The sequence below is a fragment of the Haemaphysalis longicornis genome, unplaced genomic scaffold, assembly GCF_048455015.1.
Source record: "Haemaphysalis longicornis isolate Haplotype H1 unplaced genomic scaffold, Haemaphysalis longicornis Haplotype H1 scaffold_5, whole genome shotgun sequence".
Taxonomy (NCBI): Eukaryota; Metazoa; Arthropoda; class Arachnida; order Ixodida; family Ixodidae; genus Haemaphysalis; species Haemaphysalis longicornis.
Window position 1 is genome coordinate 148,500,532 of NW_027526385.1, and position 9,709 is coordinate 148,510,240.

Genomic DNA, 9,709 nt, shown 5'->3' on the forward strand with positions numbered 1-9,709 from the left:
GCATGTCTTCCACACGGCATCGCTGGCATCGAGGCACCCGACTTCGAGCAGTGGACCACGGTAATTTTAAATTTACTTGAGCAAACCTCTGGCGTTTTATCATGGGAGGAACGAGACGGAAGTGGAACAGCATGAGAGGTGAGCAGGAAGAAGAACTGAGGCATTTATTTGGCGGGAACGCGAGTCGACTATCGTCTTTCGTCGATATTTACAGCAAAAGGAGCAGGTACAAGAGCATTTTTTCGCGCGAAAGTAGGGCTGAGACAAGTGGCTCTGTATGATGGAGCAGTGCGATGATATTAAAGAGGAGTACAAGCCACTAAAATGTAATGTGGATAGTAAAGTCAATCACGTGATCGAAACACATAACCTGTGACTCGAACGTTGTTCTCGTCTGTCAATACGTATATTGGACAGTAGGAGCCCTGTCCAAAAACCAATTGCAAGATCCCGGGTATTCTTTAAGAGTATGTCATCACTCGCAACTAATTTCGCAAGTTCTTGAAATGGCGATGACGGTCTAAGTATGAACATAGTTTGTCCGCAAGTTTAAATATTGGATCTACATTGTGAAGTGGTACCCTGAATGTGTCGCCGCATAATACTTGCCATGGCCCGCACGTTATTATAAGCAACCTGTCACGCTGCTCCTTGGGGAGAATTACCGCCCTTCTGGATTATGGAATGTTATAAGCACAATTTTACACCGAAAGGTGGTTGGCGCGCCACAAGAAGTCTAATAAGTGCCAGTTTCCTATCATCCACTGCACCGTTTTTATGCGTGCATAACATAGTTGAACATACAACCATACTATCGGCTTTCAGGCACACGATTGGCGTGGCTGAATATCTTGCGGAGAGGCTTTCATCGTGCAGGGGACGCAACAAAGCTCATAACGATGATAATGATGATCATGTTGATGATAATGATGATGGATATAACTCCTCATTTGATCTTCGAGGTTCTTTTCATAAATGGAAAAACTGTATTCCAATGTCGTGGAGAGCCGGCCGTGTTTACTGATAATTAAAACCCCTGTCCTGTAACAACATGACATCACCCGTCAGTCCACCGGCCGAACTGAAATGCAGTTCTCATGAGTTGGTTGTTGGGCACACCAGACATGCCACGAGACCATGAATGTGCATAGCATAGAAACTTTAGATTGTTCTTGCCTCTGCTATACCGGTGTGCAGCTTTCGTTTTTGCAAATAGGATAAAAAATATATGCAAGCGCCCAAACCGGCTCAGTTACTTAAACGCTTATACAAAAAACGTAGCTACATAGAGGACAGGTTGAAGTATTCTCTTAACCGCATTGGTAGAAAAAGCATTACCTGGAGCATGCAAAAGACTGTCCAAAATGAAGTAAGAAAGAACCGCTTCAAAGCGTTCCTGTAGAAAGGTGACACTTGCACGCCAAACCATCAACAGGAATTTGGTTTTCAATTTTTGAATAAACTCAGGCCTATTGAGAAACGGAGATGACTAAAATAGATGTGTCGATGAGAGAAGCTATATGTCAACGAGAAATGGCAATGACAGAGAACAAATGAAGGTGTAAAAAAAAATCAGAACCTGATGGTAATGACACCGGCCCTGCGGGGCTTTTCCGAGTGGAGAAAACTGAGGCCCGTATTGCTGTCCGGGCCTGGTAACGAAGTTTTGCTAATGAGAATGGTCCAAACTGATCAGCTGCACTGCCCACTGCTGAGTACGTTGGCAGAATTCTACGTGAGGTGTAGGGTAACGAAGACCTCTCACAATATCTTCAATAGCTCATGCATATTATTAAACAATATTCAGGTTCCTGAGCAGAAGGCAGGGTGCATAGAGTATAGTAAAGTTGGATGAGGGTATTATTTTGTCTGTAGCTTGCGCAGATTGGTTGTTTCAACTTGATGCATCACTCGTGCATCCACCAGTGATCTAAATCTAAAGAACGACTCGTCCTACCCGACTTTAACGCCCGTCACACGACTCTGGGCAAACATCATAGCGATACTACACAACCCTCCTTCATGTTATACAAAAAATCCACTCGATTTGAGCTATACTCTTGAAATTCCTCCTAGAAACGGTACGCGCGTGGGAATAGCCACAACACCCGACTTCGCCGTTGCGTAACGTTCAAAATGACCAAGTAGACGAGCCTGCAACCCCAAATTCCTCATAGCAAACCAGGCAAGCAGAAGATTCAATGTACCCTCATCAGTGGGTAGAATAATTTCGGTGGCACAAAACGAACCGGCCCCACACGTCCGCAAGCAATGGCCGTTGAAAGTGGTTGAAACAACGCGAAATTGCACTAGTGAAATAACTTAAATCACAGTATGAAAGAAAATTCCCCATCACACGTCTAGACGACCATCACTTAAGTGTTGAATTTTTAACGCTTTTTTTTTCAAAATTGAAATTTCATGGGGAATTTCTGCCTAACATGTACTGCGCAGTTCGCCGCACACAAAAATAGCAAATCTATAGCAGAAAAATTTGATAGTTAACCTTTCGCTTACAAAAACATTAACTCAGCACGTGTCCCACGTGTAAGAAAGAGGATATCAACAGCACGCTGCCTTTGCAACTTCGATATGAAAATATTATCACGAGAAGAGGAAGTGCACCGTAAAACATAAAACTACGCACAGCCATTTCCGATGGAGACGAAGCTGCCAATGGCGCGTAGCTTGAGCAGGCTCTCGCTCATGGGTGGCTTCCTGTGAATTGATCAATGCATTTCTAAGACTGTTGATTATTTATGCAGCTACATAACATGGCTGGCGGAAGGTGCTGGGTACAACCCCATCCATATCACCGCCCTTTAGCATAGCCCTGTCAAGGCTTCATAAGCGCTCTCCTTACGGTGCTTGGTGCGCGTCGGCTCGTCCGAGCACCAGTTTCCCATGGACACGCCTATGTGCCCGTCCCCGTATCCCAGGCCGATGACCCGTCGAGACCTGTGTTCCAATGTTCACACCATCTACATAAACCTTTGTTACTATATTTATTCAAAAGGATATTGCGAATACCACTTATTTATTGAATAAGTGTGCCGAATATGCCAAAGAGTTTGTTTTGCCTTAACAATATTGAAAATTATCCAGTGTTTTCCCGATTTAGGGTCTTGTAAGTACCTTGCCTACATAAACCTGTCGTTCAAGCCTTCTTTCAACTCTCGGCAGGTACGCTGAATCGAAGAACAGAAAGATAGACAGACAGACAGAAAGATGTTTTCTGGTTTAATCAGACCGAGGGCGCTATTCCAGAAGGCCCGAGTTTCGTGTACTGCCGAGTTTCCAGCTGCTTTCGAGAAAGTAGATTCCAGAATGTAGAGATGGTGGAGAATTCGATACACCTCGAGCGAAACCGCCGGAATCGCGCGCAGCACGCCTGGCATATTCAGCGCGCTGTATTAGGGCGGATTACGTTGATAAAGTACGGCTTGTGCTATCTTCCGCATGCAGCACCATCTGAAATCAATCTGCAATACTTATTCCCTTGCATAAACTAGTTAACCCCACTGCTACTTTGAAATCCAAAGCCTGGCTGTTGGCCACGCCCGGCGCGGGGCGGTCCATTGTTCTCGGTGTTCTGTTCTTCGACTGAATTATGTTTGCTACTTGGCTTGAGGGTAGTCCCAGTGCAGCTCTGCGCAGGCACAAACGAAGTAATAAAAGGGTTCCACTTTAGCGAACAGAACGCGCCCTGCTACCGACCATGGCTTTTGTTCACGGCTTGCTTGAGTGTGAGCCGCGGGCGCTTATCAGAAACCGCCCTGTGTGAAGAGCGTGTTTGAGCATTGGTGAGTGCATTGAGATGTAGAAGTTTTGTCATCTGTTATCGATTGTGTTTTCATGGTGTATGAAGAAGGCTCCCACGGTAAAATCATGTCGTCTTGGCCTCTCCTATCGGCTTTTAGCATAGTGAACTCCAGTTCGGACCGAACACCCCCACGAGTGTGTCACCATTGGCTGACGGTGGCCTGGGCACTTCATTTTTGCTTTATGCGAAGTTCTTGTCACTGCTAGCGGGCATGAAATGACGACGTCGTAGCTACGACGCTACCCCACGCAAAGTGGACGCAATGGGTGGATGTGGCTTCGGTTGTTACGCCGCGCCCACGAATGGGCTGGGTTTGTTTGACTGTCGTTACAACTCGGGGGAAACTCGGGCATGGTTGTTGCACGACCGAGTGGAACTTCGGAACCCCGTGGTGGCCGCTGATGCGGCGTTGTTTATTTTTATGGTCACCGTAACAGGCTTATTTCTCCCCGACAGATGTTTTAAACAAAGCAGGCAAAACAGGAATTTCGAGCTGTTTTTAGCTCTTGAAATATGCTGTGCATTGGTTGTGCAGTCGTCTGGCGACAGACCCCTGTTTGCAACGACTTAGAGGCTGCTTTCGCTCCAAGACCGTCCAGCAGCAAGTGTAGTGTGCGCTGCGGTTTTACGCGGCGGGCAGCTTATAGAGAAGCGTTCGTGGCGATAGCAGCATCGACCGCCAAGAGTCGACCGTCAACCGGTGTGTGCGCAATACGACCAGCGGAGACGAGTTTTCAAGATCTCGCCTTTCTTTTAGGCGGTTTGGCGGACATGGCTTTCGCAGGTTCCTGCCACGCGTCTATCCGCCTGCAGCCGGAGCGTGGCTTCAGTTATCGTTTGCTCGCAAAACAGTTTCAAGCGATGCGTTGCAGTACTGTGCGTTTTATCATCAGCGTGGCCGACAGACTCTCTCTAGGGGTTGAGGGACGCGCATTTCTTGTGAAAAGGTTACTGGAAGGACAGCTTACACATATTGCATATACCGTAAAGGACTAGTAGGTCGACGTGGTGTATTCTCAGGGATGAAGCCGATAGGAACGCAGGTCCGAGCGTTGAAATAACCCAGCTCGTTCCTCGCACATGCCCCTTATGGGGTTCATCCTCTTCCCTTGACACGTCTTTAACGCGTAGCCTCCCGTCTCGATTGGATATAATCCTACCTTTCTCTTCCTTATGGTTGATGCTAATACGCCGCATAGCCCGATAGCTTGATGCCCTGTTGCATCTGTTCGTTATACTCGCTACAATACAATCAACGGCGCGTGCTTATTGTCAGAGGCCATCTTTATACATTTCAACGGGTTTCCTTCACTATAACCGTCAGATGACAAGACGCGGAGCTGTGAAAGCGAGTATAGGGCAGAGCTAAGAAATAAAGTAACCGCGTGACGCCGGAAGGAGGGCAAGCGGGAGTGGGAAGGGCGCGAAAAAAGAGTGGTTTATGAGGGGATTGAACTCCATGAAAAAAAAAAAACGACTGTGGAGAGCTTCGAAAAAAAAAAGGGGTGAAGAGCAACATAAAATAAAGCAAACAACTGTGAAAAGTTGTTGTCCTTTCCTTGTTGCTATTCCTTCCTCCGAACACATCGCCACTTTGTAATTGGCCCAAAATTGAGAGCTTTGAGGAACTAACATGCCCGATTCACAAAATTTATAACTCTGTGAATTTTAGAAGTACCAGTTGTAGAATAGTGCGTTCAGAATGAAGCCTGAACGTCATGTCACGGGAGTAGGACTGGTGCACATCACCCTCGCAGAACCCAGATTCTAGGGAGGCAGTGGCGTGTTCGAGTCTGCTTGCACACTAAGACGAACAAATGAAATAGAAGTAACTGACGCAAACGCGCAATAGCTGAAAAGAAGGCGTTTACATTAATCGAGCCAAAAGACAAAGAAACGAAAGCGACGGAAAAGGCAAGTACAATGTATTAGAAAAGAAGTTGCTAATTCGTTTCTCCAGGCTTTCGCCTTAAAAGCACGTAGGATGGCCAGACCGCGCCGAGGAAACTTTGTGTCGAAAAGAGGAAGATTTCAAAGGGGTAATACAAGCAGCAACTGTTTTTAATGTGGCGAGCTTCTATCACCCGGTTTCGTTTTTTTGCAGTCCGCCATAGCCCCGTGATTGCACTCTCTGCCACCAGCTGCACAAACTACTTTTTAGTAAGAAAAGTTTCAAATAAAAAGCTCACATGAACGCCTGGAATAAAAAATAAAATGAACTTTCCAGTGAAATACAGATTAATAAAGTAAAAGTACAATAAAATAAAGTAGCTGGATTCCGTTGCCCCAGGAGCCACCAGTACAGCAGTGGAACGACGGAACGCACGGAAAGACGCGCCACGCCCTAGTCGCGCATCCTTGGAGCGTGCTGCCCTGCACCAATTACTTCACCTCAATAATCAGCGAAGGGCATGAATCGCATTTTGAAGCAATTTAATCCTGCCCAGAAATATTATCATGAGCTTATTATTGTCAACGCAGCTCCGCCTTGCCTGAGTTTTGCTGGAACTCGGGCCTTCTGGAATAGCACCCAAAGAAAGTGTATCGTCTTCGAAAACGGGAAATTAGTCGTGTGGATTGTAGGACACCGGTCTAATGCTCAACAATTTGGCTCTATGAAAGATACCTCATCCGGGAAGAGGTTAAGTTAAATGTGGTGCTCCCCGTGATTAGGCGTTGTGTCCTTTTTGTTTTTTCATATTTATAATGGCAATATAGCTAGACGGTGAACTGGTAATAAATTATATGCCCGCAAACACATTTAGTACAACTTGGAAAAATCAATAAAGTGGCCACAGCGCGGGCAACTGAGCCTAATTTTGACATACCAGTTTTTAATAAAACAGCCGTCCTGCAAATGTTTTATTCGCAACCATACGATCTTAAAATAAAAGCAAATGAATTATTTCACAAAATTCACTTGGAGAAACCGGCCTCACACATGTCCTCGACGCTTCACCGTTGAAACTTATTGAAACAACTCGGAAACACGCTACTGAAATCACTCAAAACACCCTAAGGAAACACGATTCCTTAGCTGACGCACATCCCTTACACCTAAGTTGAAAAATTGTCTATCAACACTCGTACTATAACAAAAAGAATGTACACAAGACCTACCCATTACACCGTGCCTAGAGATCGCACTCATTATTATTCTACGAGGTATGGAATTTACACCCACCGTAATGGTTACCTTAGTTTCCGCACCCTGCATGCTTGTTTGCCTTCTTTGTCATAAAGACCTGATTTAAAACATTTGCCTAATGTGAAAATGCGCATTACTACATACTCGAACACCGCCTCGATTGGCTAGGTGTCAATGTCTTAATTAAGGGCTTTAGGTCCGGGGACTATATGCGGATAAGGGTTTGCTACTTTACCCGAATGGCCTATGAAATCTCTAGGCGCTCGTCGAGCTATTAGGGCGTTATATTTCCAGGAATCAATTAGTATTCTTACCGAGAAAACTGCAGAACGAATTCTCATCCTTGGCTGATAATCACACTATTGACTACTTCTAATTCAAAAGAAGGGAGAAGGCTTCTTTTCTGCAAGTACCACTGCAAAGTGTTGGTCGTTCGTTCTTACAGCTCTTCTTAATGTGCCTGAAAAGTGCTGCCACCTTCGAATACCACGATTAACCATCGGCTATAACAATTCAACATTTTACCGCATAAATGATATGACGCATATTAGATATCGATGCTGCAGGTGCAATTTTCGCTGCTTTTTGGAGAAAGCGAGCCGTTTTCCACCAAATTTTCATTCAGGTATAGGTATACCACTGTTTACCTGACAGCGTACGAACAAAACCTGCGTGCGCTTTTTTTTGTCCAACCTTCAGCCTGCCAGGTGCCCTTGGCATGAAGGTCAATTTCGGGATTTGTGGCACGCACAGCACTGTCGTTATGACTTACCTTTAACCTACAATGGTTTAACTTACACGTGGCAAATCAAAATATTTGCCACGTGTAGCAACGTGGGCAGCAACATGTTTTTCCATACGTGTTTTAGGGGCAGCAACATGTTTTTCTATGCCTGGTTTAGCAAAAACGTCGTGCATTGTCTGCTCTCGATATTGCTCCTCCAAACGGTAAGCCCGTGGATATAGCCACAGCACCCGACCTCGCCCTTACATCAAGCTCAAAATGCCTAGTAGAAAAACATTGATGGAGAACACGCAATTTCGAATACCTCACAGGAAACCAGGCAAGGGTAAGGTACAAACTGCCCTCAGCAATACCTAAAAATCTATCCACGACGCGAAACCAACCGGCCTCACACATGTCCTCGACGCTTCACGGTTGAAACTTATTGAAACAACTCGGAAACACGCTACTGAAATCACTAAAATCACCCTAAGGAAACACGATTCCTTAGGTGACGCACATCTCTTACACCTGTAGGACGCCCGTCATTTCGATGTTGAATTTCCTAACACATTTATTGTAGCTAAACAAACAAAATTTATATGTTATATAAAATATCAGACTTAAACGTACTGCCTATATTCTTCCGGCTTCCCTGTTTGCTGCGGACAAAAACAGCGAATCTATATCAGAAAGATTTGATGGTTAACCTTTCGCTTACAGAAGCAATACTCCGTACGTGCCCCTTGGGCAAGAAACAGGATATCAACAGAACGATTTCTTTGCAACGACTGCATAAAAATATTGTCACGAGAAGGGGAAGGGCACAGTAGAAAATACCACCATGCACACCCATCTCTGATGGAGACAAAGCTACGAGCGGCGCACAGCTTGCGTATGCTCTAGTTCATGGCTAAAATTGCGTAAATTGATCGGGGCACCTCTAACATTACTTCATTTTTCATGCAACTACGTAACATGTTTGGTGGAGGGTGCTGGCTACAACCCCATCCCCATCCCGGCCATCCAGCACAGCCTTCTGAAGGCTTCTGAAGCACCGCCCTTACGCTACGCGTCGGCTCACGGGAGCCCCGTTGTTTTATGGACATGCCCACTTGCCCGTTTCCGTGTCCCCATCCGATGACCCGTCGATACCTGCGTTCCAATGCTGGCAAATTCTAATAGGAAGTTTTGTTACTCATAAATATTTATCTTAAAGATAGGGGAAATACCACCTATGTATTGACGTGATGCCTCAAAAAGGCCCAATAATATATTTTGCCTCAACAATATTCAAAAGTATCGAGTGTGTTTCCCGAGTTAGTGGCTTGGGTAAGTTTTTTCCTATATAAAGCTGCCGTTCAAGCATTCTTTTAACTTTCGGAAGGTAGGCTGAATCGAGGGACAGACAGACAGACAGAGAGACAGGCAGACAGACAGACAGACAGACTGATAGACAGACCGACCGACAGACAGACTGATAGAGGGACGGACAGACAGACAGACAGACTGATGGAGGGACAGACAGACAGACAGACAGACCGATGGAGGGACGGACAGACAGACAGACAGACAGACAGAGAGACAGACAGACAGACAGAGAGACAAACAGACAGACAGGCAGACAAGCAAACAGATAGACAGACAGGCAGACAGATGAGGGGACGGACAGACAGACAGACAGACAGACAGACAGACAGACAGACAGACAGACAGGCAGGCAGGCAGGCAGACAGACAGACATACAGACAGACAGACAGACAGACAGACAGACATACAGACAGACAGACAGACAGACAGACAGACAGACAGACAGACACACAGACAGACAGAGAGGCGTTTTCTGGTTTAGGTGGCCAAAGAAAGTCTGTCGTTTGCAGGAGACCTACACAATCCTCAACAATTTGTCTGTATCAATTATACCTCCTACCAAAAGAGTTTAACTTAAATGTGGCACTCTCCGCTATTCACTGCTGTATCCTTTTATTTTTTATGTTTATATTGGCAATGTTGC